Source organism: Crocuta crocuta, unplaced genomic scaffold, assembly GCF_008692635.1.
Source record: "Crocuta crocuta isolate KB4526 unplaced genomic scaffold, BGI_CrCroc_1.0 scaffold20, whole genome shotgun sequence".
NCBI lineage: Eukaryota > Metazoa > Chordata > Mammalia > Carnivora > Hyaenidae > Crocuta > Crocuta crocuta.
This window is the reverse complement of record NW_027527932.1, coordinates 4978103-4987347: the sequence shown is the minus strand read 5'-3', so window position 1 is coordinate 4987347 and position 9245 is coordinate 4978103. Positions and strand designations below refer to the sequence as shown.

Here is a 9245-nt window from a genome sequence, read left to right as displayed (position 1 = left end):
AACCACTGAATAAATCAGGAAATCATGAGCCCATACTAAAGAAAGGGATGAATTGGCATTTAGATAAGGAATAGGACATTTCATAATCTCAAAGGACATCCACAGAATCAACTCAGAAATCTCACCCTTAAGATCCTGTTCCTCCTAAACGACTCCCAGTCCCCAAATCCCTATCAGTCAGATCAGTCAAGGTTTCTCAGAGAAACAGAAGCAAAAGGATTATATATAGATCATACAGACTGACAAAATATATATTTCACTTAATAATTAAGTAATAATAATTACTGTGCTATATTAAAAAATTTATTTCAAAGAATTGGCTCATGCAATTTTGGGGGCTCGCAAGTCCAAATCATACAGGGCAGGCCACCAGGCTGAGCACTCAGGCAGGAGCCTGCAGGTTTGAGGCAAACACTCTTTCTCAGCTTTTGCCCTTAAGGCCTTTCTACTGACTGAATGAGTTCCACCCTCCTTATCTCAGGCAATCTCCTTTCACTAAAGTCAACTGATTACAGACGTTAACTACTTCTACAAAATACCTTGATTAAATACATTTGATTAAATAACTAGGTATTACAGCCTAGCCAAACCAACACATAAAACTTTCTCGCTACAAAAGGCTTATTAAATACAAATAAAGGAAGTAACTTTACACTAAATTCTGACAGACAGCAAGCACCTCAACAAAGTAATCAAGGTGAACATCACCAGTAAGGGTGCACAGAGAAAATGTGTGACACCTGATAGAATACAAAATACTTCATAGCATTTTTGAGATATTCCTGTTAAAGAATAAACTAAAAGTAAGTAATCAGAAAAAACAAATCAGCAAAACCTCAATTGAGGGAGCATCTACAAAATAAATATCCATCATCTTTTTAAGTGTCAGTGTCATGAAAGTGAAGTAACGTGTGTCAGACTCTCCCATGTGACTTGGTGAGTCTATGTCTGCAGCCCTGGCGAATATAAGAAACACTGCAATCAGGTAAGAAGATTGTAAAGAATTATATTCTTTCAGGACAGTGGGCCAGATTTCTATGTAGGAAGGAGACACAGATGATTGGCAGTTATCATCTGACTCTTTGAAATGTAGAGAACTCCTTCAATCAGAAATCATTATGTAGTAACTTGTGGGTCATCAACAATGCTCTTTGAAGTTAAAGTTTTCGGTTCCCATGTAGCATAAATGCTACTCATTTGATGGCTCTATAATCTTTATTATTTATTTATTTAAGATAAAAAAAATATTCCTTTTTGAGAGACAGGGCATAAGTGGGGGAGGGGCAGAGAGAGAGGGGTACACAGAATCAGAAGCAGGCTCCAGACTCTGGGCTGTCAGCTCAAAGCCCGACGCTGTGCTCGAACCCATGAGCTGTGAGATCATGGCCTGAGCTGAAGTCAGATGCCCAACCAACTGAGCCACTCAGGTGCCCCTGACTGCTCTATAATTTTTAATCTCATACCCTGATCTATTAATTGTGACATACTCATCAGCTTTAAGATGTATTTTACTTCTATTATTAAGGCTTTTATCGTGAAAGCTTGAATCTCCAAATTCAAGATTGTATCTATGATACATAACATCACTACCAGTTTGTTTCCAGGCACTCTTCTTTCCAGTTGCAAAGCGGATGGTGTGGAACTGCAGCTGGCAGGCGAGGGGTTAACTGCTCTGGTATTCTGACAGGAGTGCTGTGCTGCATACACAAGTCATCTGCCACGTATGATGGTACAGAGAAAATGTAGGGGACTGACCTTACAAAAGATCGATTTACCTGAAGGATCATGAAACTGGCTATTCATTCAGGTTAAGCTGAATGATAAACAAGGTTAAATTATTAATAGAGAAGATTATGGGCTGAACAAATAAATGAGACAATAAACTTTTGCAATGAATTATATGCCAAACGGCTATGGGAGAACTTTTAACAACTTCTGACGTAAATAACGGAGACTAATTCCGGAGTCTCTCGAAGCCTCAAGGAGACCAGGAACCAGTGTCCAAAATGAGACAGATGCTCGCCTGCGGGACGCCTTCACAGGGTTACCAGAGACAGGGCTCCTTCTGATGATGCCTTTTCCTCCAGTGATGAAACTGCCTCTCTTCTGCACCCTTTTCTACCCCCTCCTATTCAATTGCTTTGTAATTTCAGTTTTTGAAAGATTAAGTTCACTATTAAGTATGCTTCTCTGAGTAAGCATTTGAAAAAAAAAGTGTAATGAGCTCTAATTAGGAGGTTCTGGGGCAGGATTCTGGTACACAAATCTCCATTAAAGCTCATCTGAGTACAGCTGATGGTTCCTGGCAGGAATGATAAAGTTGTTGTTGGTTTTATTTATTTTTTAGATGTTTGTTTATTTTTGAAAGAGACAGTGTGAGCTGGGTAGGGCAGAGAGAGAGAGAGACACAGAAGCAGACCCCAGGCTCTGAGCTGTCAGCATAGAGCCTAACGCGGGGCTGAAACCCACGAACTGGCATCATGACGTGAGCCAAGGTTGGATGCTTAACAGACTGAGCCACCCAGGAGCACCACATTGGTGAATTTAAAAAACGCATTTGGGTGTGCCTGGGTGGCTCAGTAGGTTAAGCATCCACTCTTGATTTCTGTTTAGGTCATGATCTTATGGTTCCTGAGATGGAGCCCTGTGTTGGGTTCTGAGCTCACAGTACGGAGCCTGCTTGGAATTCTCTGCCTCCCCCTCTCTCTGCCCTCCCCCTGCTCATGTTCTTTCTCTCTCTCTCAGAATTAATTAATTAATAAAACTTTAAAAAATGCATTTGGGTTTATTTATCCTTTATTGGATGATTTCCCTTCCAACCTTCCAAAAGGAACCTTTAAAAAGGATAAGGGGACAAATAGGTACATAATTGTGTGTGGGCTCTTTTTCTTTTTTTCTTTTTTAAAATATAGTTTATTGTCAAGGTGGTTTCCATATAACAACCCAGTNCTCTCTGCCCTCCCCCTGCTCATGTTCTTTCTCTCTCTCTCAGAATTAATTAATTAATAAAACTTTAAAAAATGCATTTGGGTTTATTTATCCTTTATTGGATGATTTCCCTTCCAACCTTCCAAAAGGAACCTTTAAAAAGGATAAGGGGACAAATAGGTAAATAATTGTGTGTGGGCTCTTTTTCTTTTCTTTTTCTTTTTTTCTTTTTTAAAATATAGTTTATTGTCAAGGTGGTTTCCATATAACACCCAGTGCTCATCCCAACAAGTGCCCTCCTCCATGCCCATCCCCCATTTACCCCTCTCCCCCAGCCTCCATCAATCCTGTTTGTTCTCAGGATTTAAGTCTCTTATGGTTTGCCTCTCTCCCTCTCCTTAACTATTTTTTCTCCCCTTTTCTTCCCTTACGGTCCTCTGTTAAGTTCCTCCTATTTCACATGAGTGAAAACATATGGTATCTGTCTTTCTCTGCCTGACTTATTTCACTCAGCATAACACCCTTGAGTTCCATCCACATTGCTACACATGGCCAGATTTCATTGTTTCTCATTGCCATGTAGTATTCCATTGTATAGATAAATCACATCTTCTTGATCCATTAGTCCGTTGATGGACACTTAGGCTCTTTCCATGATTTGGCTATTGTTGAGAGTGCTGCTATGAACATTGGGGTCCATGTGCCCCTAGGCATCAGCACTCCTGTATCCCTTGGGCAAATTCCTAGCAGTGCTATTGCTGGGTCATAGGGGAGTTCTATTGTTAATTTTTTGAGGAACCTCCATACTGTTTTCCAGAGGAGCTGTACCAGTTTACATTCCCACCAACACTGTAAAAGGGTGGTATCAGCTCTTATTCATAGACTCTTCCGTCAGGGTTAATATTGAAGTGCAATTAATGCATCTTTAATATGACCATATACATCAGTAAATTTCGAAGAGCCATGAAAATGAGTAAATTGCACTTTCTCTTGAGGCCTATATTAATTCTCAAATGTCAAGATGCACTCAGTTGTAAGCAGACTACACTTCAAATGAATTGGACAGAGTGCTCTTAAAAATGAAGAATTTGAATGTAAAGGGGTTTAAGATCACAGTTGTTCTGATTAAAACCTTTGCAAAGAAAACAAACTTGAAAGAAAAGTTTTGGATAACTACGTAAGTATAGGACCGTGGTTAATTAAAGAATGCCATTAAAAGTTGTTAATATCAGTGGGATAAAGTTAATGGTCAACTGCAGGCAAGCGTTATTTTTCTTACATTCCTGTTTTCTGATCATCAGTACAGAGTTAGTTATCACTGACAATTTCTCTTCTAAATTCATTCTAAAGTGAATGAATGTTCACTTTATCAAATTAATCTTTAAACAAATCTAATCATTAATTCATAATTAGACCAAGTGGCAGCATAAATCATAATGAAAAACCATGGAGATGTCAGTGGGGAATATTTATAAATCAAGAAAATACCATGTTTGTCTTTTTAAAACAAATATATCCTTAATATAACATCAATTCTTTTTTTTGATATAATATCAATTCTTAATCACCCTAAATCATTCAGTGGTAAACGGACTCGAATTTTATTCGGATGAATGCAGTCTGGTAATTCTACTTTTTGCCCCAAGTATTTCTATTTTGCATGTATATGCAAAGACACTGATAAAGCTTAGTGAGTTTTCAGTATTGCTAGTGTAAATGCCTGGTCTTTATCTGGGTAGGTTATACCAAGTTCACACACACAAAAAATCCATGAACTTAAAAGACTGAAATAGACCTTTAACTCTATCATCATTCTTGCTTATCAAAGCTACACATGAAAAATTCCCTGAAGTTACTGTAATACTTCATGTACCATAAAATAAGCTGGACAGATTTCTACTTAATCTTCCCATCTAAAGCGTCTGATATAGTCTCAGCCTTTCATTTAGTGCTACTGGTATCCAGTTGAAGATCTCTACATCTGGTTTCGTTCCACTCCACCTCCATAAATACAGCTAAGCTTACGCAAAGCGTCAAACAGAAAGACTTCTTATTGATACTTAATTCCTTCTCCTCTTCCAACGTTTAGAGCCCCAGTGTCCTTCAGAGTACATAACGCTGCGGTGCTCTGCAGAATTAGGATGTATCACCTCCCCAGATTTGGTTTGGATGTCAAAACTAATGATGTCTGTCAGTCTCTCTCTCTCTCTCTCTCTCTCTCACACACACATACACACACACACACACACACACACACACACACACACACGAAGGCATGAAAAGCCTGACTGCTTACATAAGGAGGAGAGCAAGGCAGGCTTCCCAAGCTGGTCCAAAAATGGCTTGAGAGAGCAGGAGTTTTTATTTTGGTCAGTGGATGGAGCTGGTGTGAATATTCTTCCCTATGGGTAGGCAGGGATTTATGTAGTATGATTGCCCCATAGGTGCTTAAGGAAGGAATACTTGAACTTTCTTATCAACTTTCCCAGATGTAGTGTGCAAGAGAAAAGGAGAAGAGTGAGGTATAAAAGCAGTTAGCAGTCAAACATAACAATAAGGAATTGGACACTTTATTACCTGTAGAAAGTGTCGGATCTCTTCTGCGGTGTCTTGGGGACTCCAGTGTGTTCCACTTGGGGCACTCCTATGGCGTGGGCACTGCTATTCTTTTTCTCTGCACAAACAAGTCTTTCCCCATGCAGATCTCTGTTGGAGAACAGTGGATAGTAGTGAGTTATTTAACTATTCTGTATTAGTGAGTTAGCTATTCCTTTCTCACTGAACCACTTTACCAAGTTTTACAGAGTTAGTTAAAGCAGTAAGTACTGTGGGGGTAGGTGGGTGGCATGGTCAGTTAAGCATCTGACTCTTGATCTTGGCTCAGGTCATGATCTCGGGGCTCATAAGTTCGAGCCCTGTGTTGACAGCGCAGGGCCTGCTTGAGATTCTCTCTCTCCACCTCTCTCTGCCCCTCCACTGCTCATGCTCTCTCACTCTCTCTCTAAGTAAATCAATAAATAAACTTAAAAAAAATGAGCTAGTATGAACGATGAGATCATAAGGCACTGTGTTGTGTAAGCAAAAAAAAAAAAAAATTGGCTTAAGGAGTAGCAGTTGCCTTATCTCCTACCAATATTTAAATAAATACTTCTTTCATATATGCATATGACAAGGCCTAATGCTACTATCCTAACTCCTTGGGACCATGATGTGCCTTCCAAATTATTTCTCCTAATCAGTTTCACTTCTATATTGGCTTCTCATTAATCCCCATTCCCCATGAACAATGATTTCTCTGCCTTAAGTTAATTAGTTTTGCCTGTTCTTGAGTTTCACATAAATGGAATCACATAGTGTGAATTCTATGTCTGGATTTTTCTTACAACAAAATATTTGGGAGGTGTATTCTGGTTTCAGCATGCTCTCCTGTTGGGCTTCTGAAGGATTACTAGTTTTCTGTCCCTCTGGCTTCCCAATGCAGGCTAACTGGAAGCCCACTCCTCAGGCGGCTGCTGGGATTGTCAGGACATTAAATCTACAGTCTATCCCTACCTGGGATAAATCTAGAGCTTGGTATTTTTGCATACTTACTCTGGGCTGAGCCAAAGGGTATAATTGCTGGGAATGCTTTTGCACCCAAATATAATTGCCTCTTTGTTTCGTATACTGTGGGACACATGTGCCCAGAGCTAGATGATTTAGGTGGCAGTTGCTCAGATGGCTCAGGGGATTGGAATGCTAGATGTGTGGACAAGTTCCTTCCAGGGAGAAGCTGGACACTTGGCCTTCTTGTTGGAGTGAGCCAGAGGGGGAGGGGGTGGAAGGTACCCACCGGCTCTTCTGGGCTCCAGGCAGGACCCTAGGCAGCTCTATAATGCAAGCTGATTATGAGCTGCACCCTCACACTGGGAAAGTATGCAGTCACCAACTTTATTGAAATATAATTCATGTATCATACAATTCATCTATTTAGTATATAGTCCAATGATTTTTTAGTATATTCAGAGTTTTATAACCATTGCCACAATTTTACCACATTTTTAACACTTCAGAAAGAAACCTTATACCCTTTAGCTATTACCCACCCCCTCCTCAAATCCTCCCCATACCTAAGCCAACCACCAGTCTTTCTATGTATATCTGCCTAATCTGAATAGTTCATAGAAATTAATCGCAAACCATGTGTTGTGACCAGCTTCTTTTACCAGGCATCATGACTTCAGGATTCATCCATGTAATCAGATAATTCTCCACTGTATGAATACACCATATTTTGTTTATCTGTTAATCAGTTGGTGGATATTTGGATTGTCCCACCTTTTGGCCATATAGTGAATGATGTAGCCATAAATATTTATGCCAACAGGTTTGTAGGGGCAGATATTTTCATTGCTCCTGAGTAGATTACCAGGAATGGAATTGCTGGGTCATATTTAAGTCTATTTTTGAAATTTGAAAAACTGTTGAACTGTTTTTCCAGGTGGTTGCACCATTTTATATACTGCCAACAATTTATGACGATTCTAATTTCTCCACATTATCGACAAAATTTGTCTTTTAAAAAAAATTATAGCTATTCTAATGGTCATGATGTCATATCTCACTGTAATTTAAATTTTCATTAGCAGTAAGAGTCCTTTATATATTCAGGATACAAATACCTCATCAGATATGTGATCTGAGGTATTTTCTACTATATTGTTCATTGGCTTTTCAGTTTCTTGATAGTATCCTTTGAAGAATAAAATTTTAAATTATGATGAAGTCTAATTTATCTGTTTTTTCTTTTTGTTGTTCTTTCTTTCATGTCATTGCTAAGGCTCTGTTACCAAATCTGAGGTTATTCAGATTTAGCCCTGTGCTTTCTCCTCAGAATGTTATAGTTTTATCTATTTTATTTAGGCATTTAACTCATTTTAAGTTATTTTTTGTATGTGTTATGAGATAAAGTTTCAATTTTATTATTTTGTGTGTATATTCACTTATCCTAGCACCATTTGTTGAAAAAGTCTATGAATAATTATCATCTATAATAATAGACATGATTGGCTAATATTTCATTTTAATTCATTAAATTCGTGGAATTTTGCATTTATGTTATTGAAAAATACAATCTATAGTTTCCTTGTACGATCTCAATGCTTTGGTATCAGGGTAATGTTGCCATCCTAAAATGAGTAGGAGAGAGCTTTTATAACTTTTGGAAAGGTTTTAATGTAATTAGTATTGCTTCTTCTTTCTTGGGAATATTCACCAAGAAATCTCTCTGGTTTATAAACATTTATGAGGATATTTATAATTATGAATTCATTATTTAGAAGATATTTAATTTTTCATGTTTTTCTATTTCCTTATCAGTGAACTTTGATATTTTGTGTCATTCTAAAATATGTTTATTTCACTTACGTTGTTCAATTTAGTAGAATAAAATTTGGTTCGTAAGATTTCTTTCTTTGGATATTATGATCTGCAGTAACATCCTCTCTTTTATTACTAAAATTAATAATTTTATCTTCTTTCTAGATGACCTAAGGAGAAGTGGGTGGTGAAATGGGTGAAATATATAAAGGGGATTAAAAGTAAGTACATTTACCTTGATGAGCACTGAGTAATATATGGGATTGTTGAATTACTATACCGTACATCTGAAACTAATAAATATGTTAACTACACTATAAATAAAATAAAATAAACTGTGAAGTAATAAATATGGGTTGATTTGATTGAATATGCAAAAAAATAAAGAAGACCTATATGAGAAGTAATGACTTCATGGGCAATGCATGTTTAAAGGATTTTTGTTTTGTTTCATTTTCTCTGCCACGTGGAGATTCTGGGACTAGGTTAAGGTAAGGGATTAGGGCAGTCATTTAATTATGCTCTAAGGTCCCAAACTGAAAACTCTCTTTTCTGGTAGAAGTTTAACAAGAGCACAGCCCTAGCGATCTCATCTACACGGCTGGCTTTGTACATAGCACAGTCTAAAGCTAGTAAGCTTTAGTCTAAAGAGTCTAAAGCTCTTTAAAGTACCTCCACCAGCATAATACTTCCCACATCCACACATTTATCTCTAAAAGTAGACATGTTACCATCTGTTGAACTATAAAAATCCAGGGAGAGAAGATCTGTCGTGCATTAGGCCACTGCTGCACACACCCGTACTAGGGCTGAATGCACAGATCCTTTCCGAGAACAGGTTTGTGCAGAAGGATAATGAGGCAAATTAGGTCCAAGGCCTAGGTGGAGCAGGAACAAGTCTGGGTAAAGGAAGGAAAAAGGTCTCAGACAAGAGTAGAGAAACTGCATCTACAGTAGTA

General features: G+C 38.1%; 1 long non-coding RNA gene across 1 annotated transcript in view; it reads right to left on the bottom strand.

Moving 5' to 3' along the window:
• Nucleotides 1–5515: 5515 nt before the first annotated feature.
• The window catches only part of LOC144221373 (uncharacterized), an 84690-nt gene continuing 80960 nt past the window's right edge, over nucleotides 5516–9245 (bottom strand). The window contains exon 3 of the long non-coding RNA XR_013332052.1: nucleotides 5516–5634. This is a non-coding gene — a long non-coding RNA (uncharacterized LOC144221373). The remainder of the gene's footprint in view (nucleotides 5635–9245) is intronic.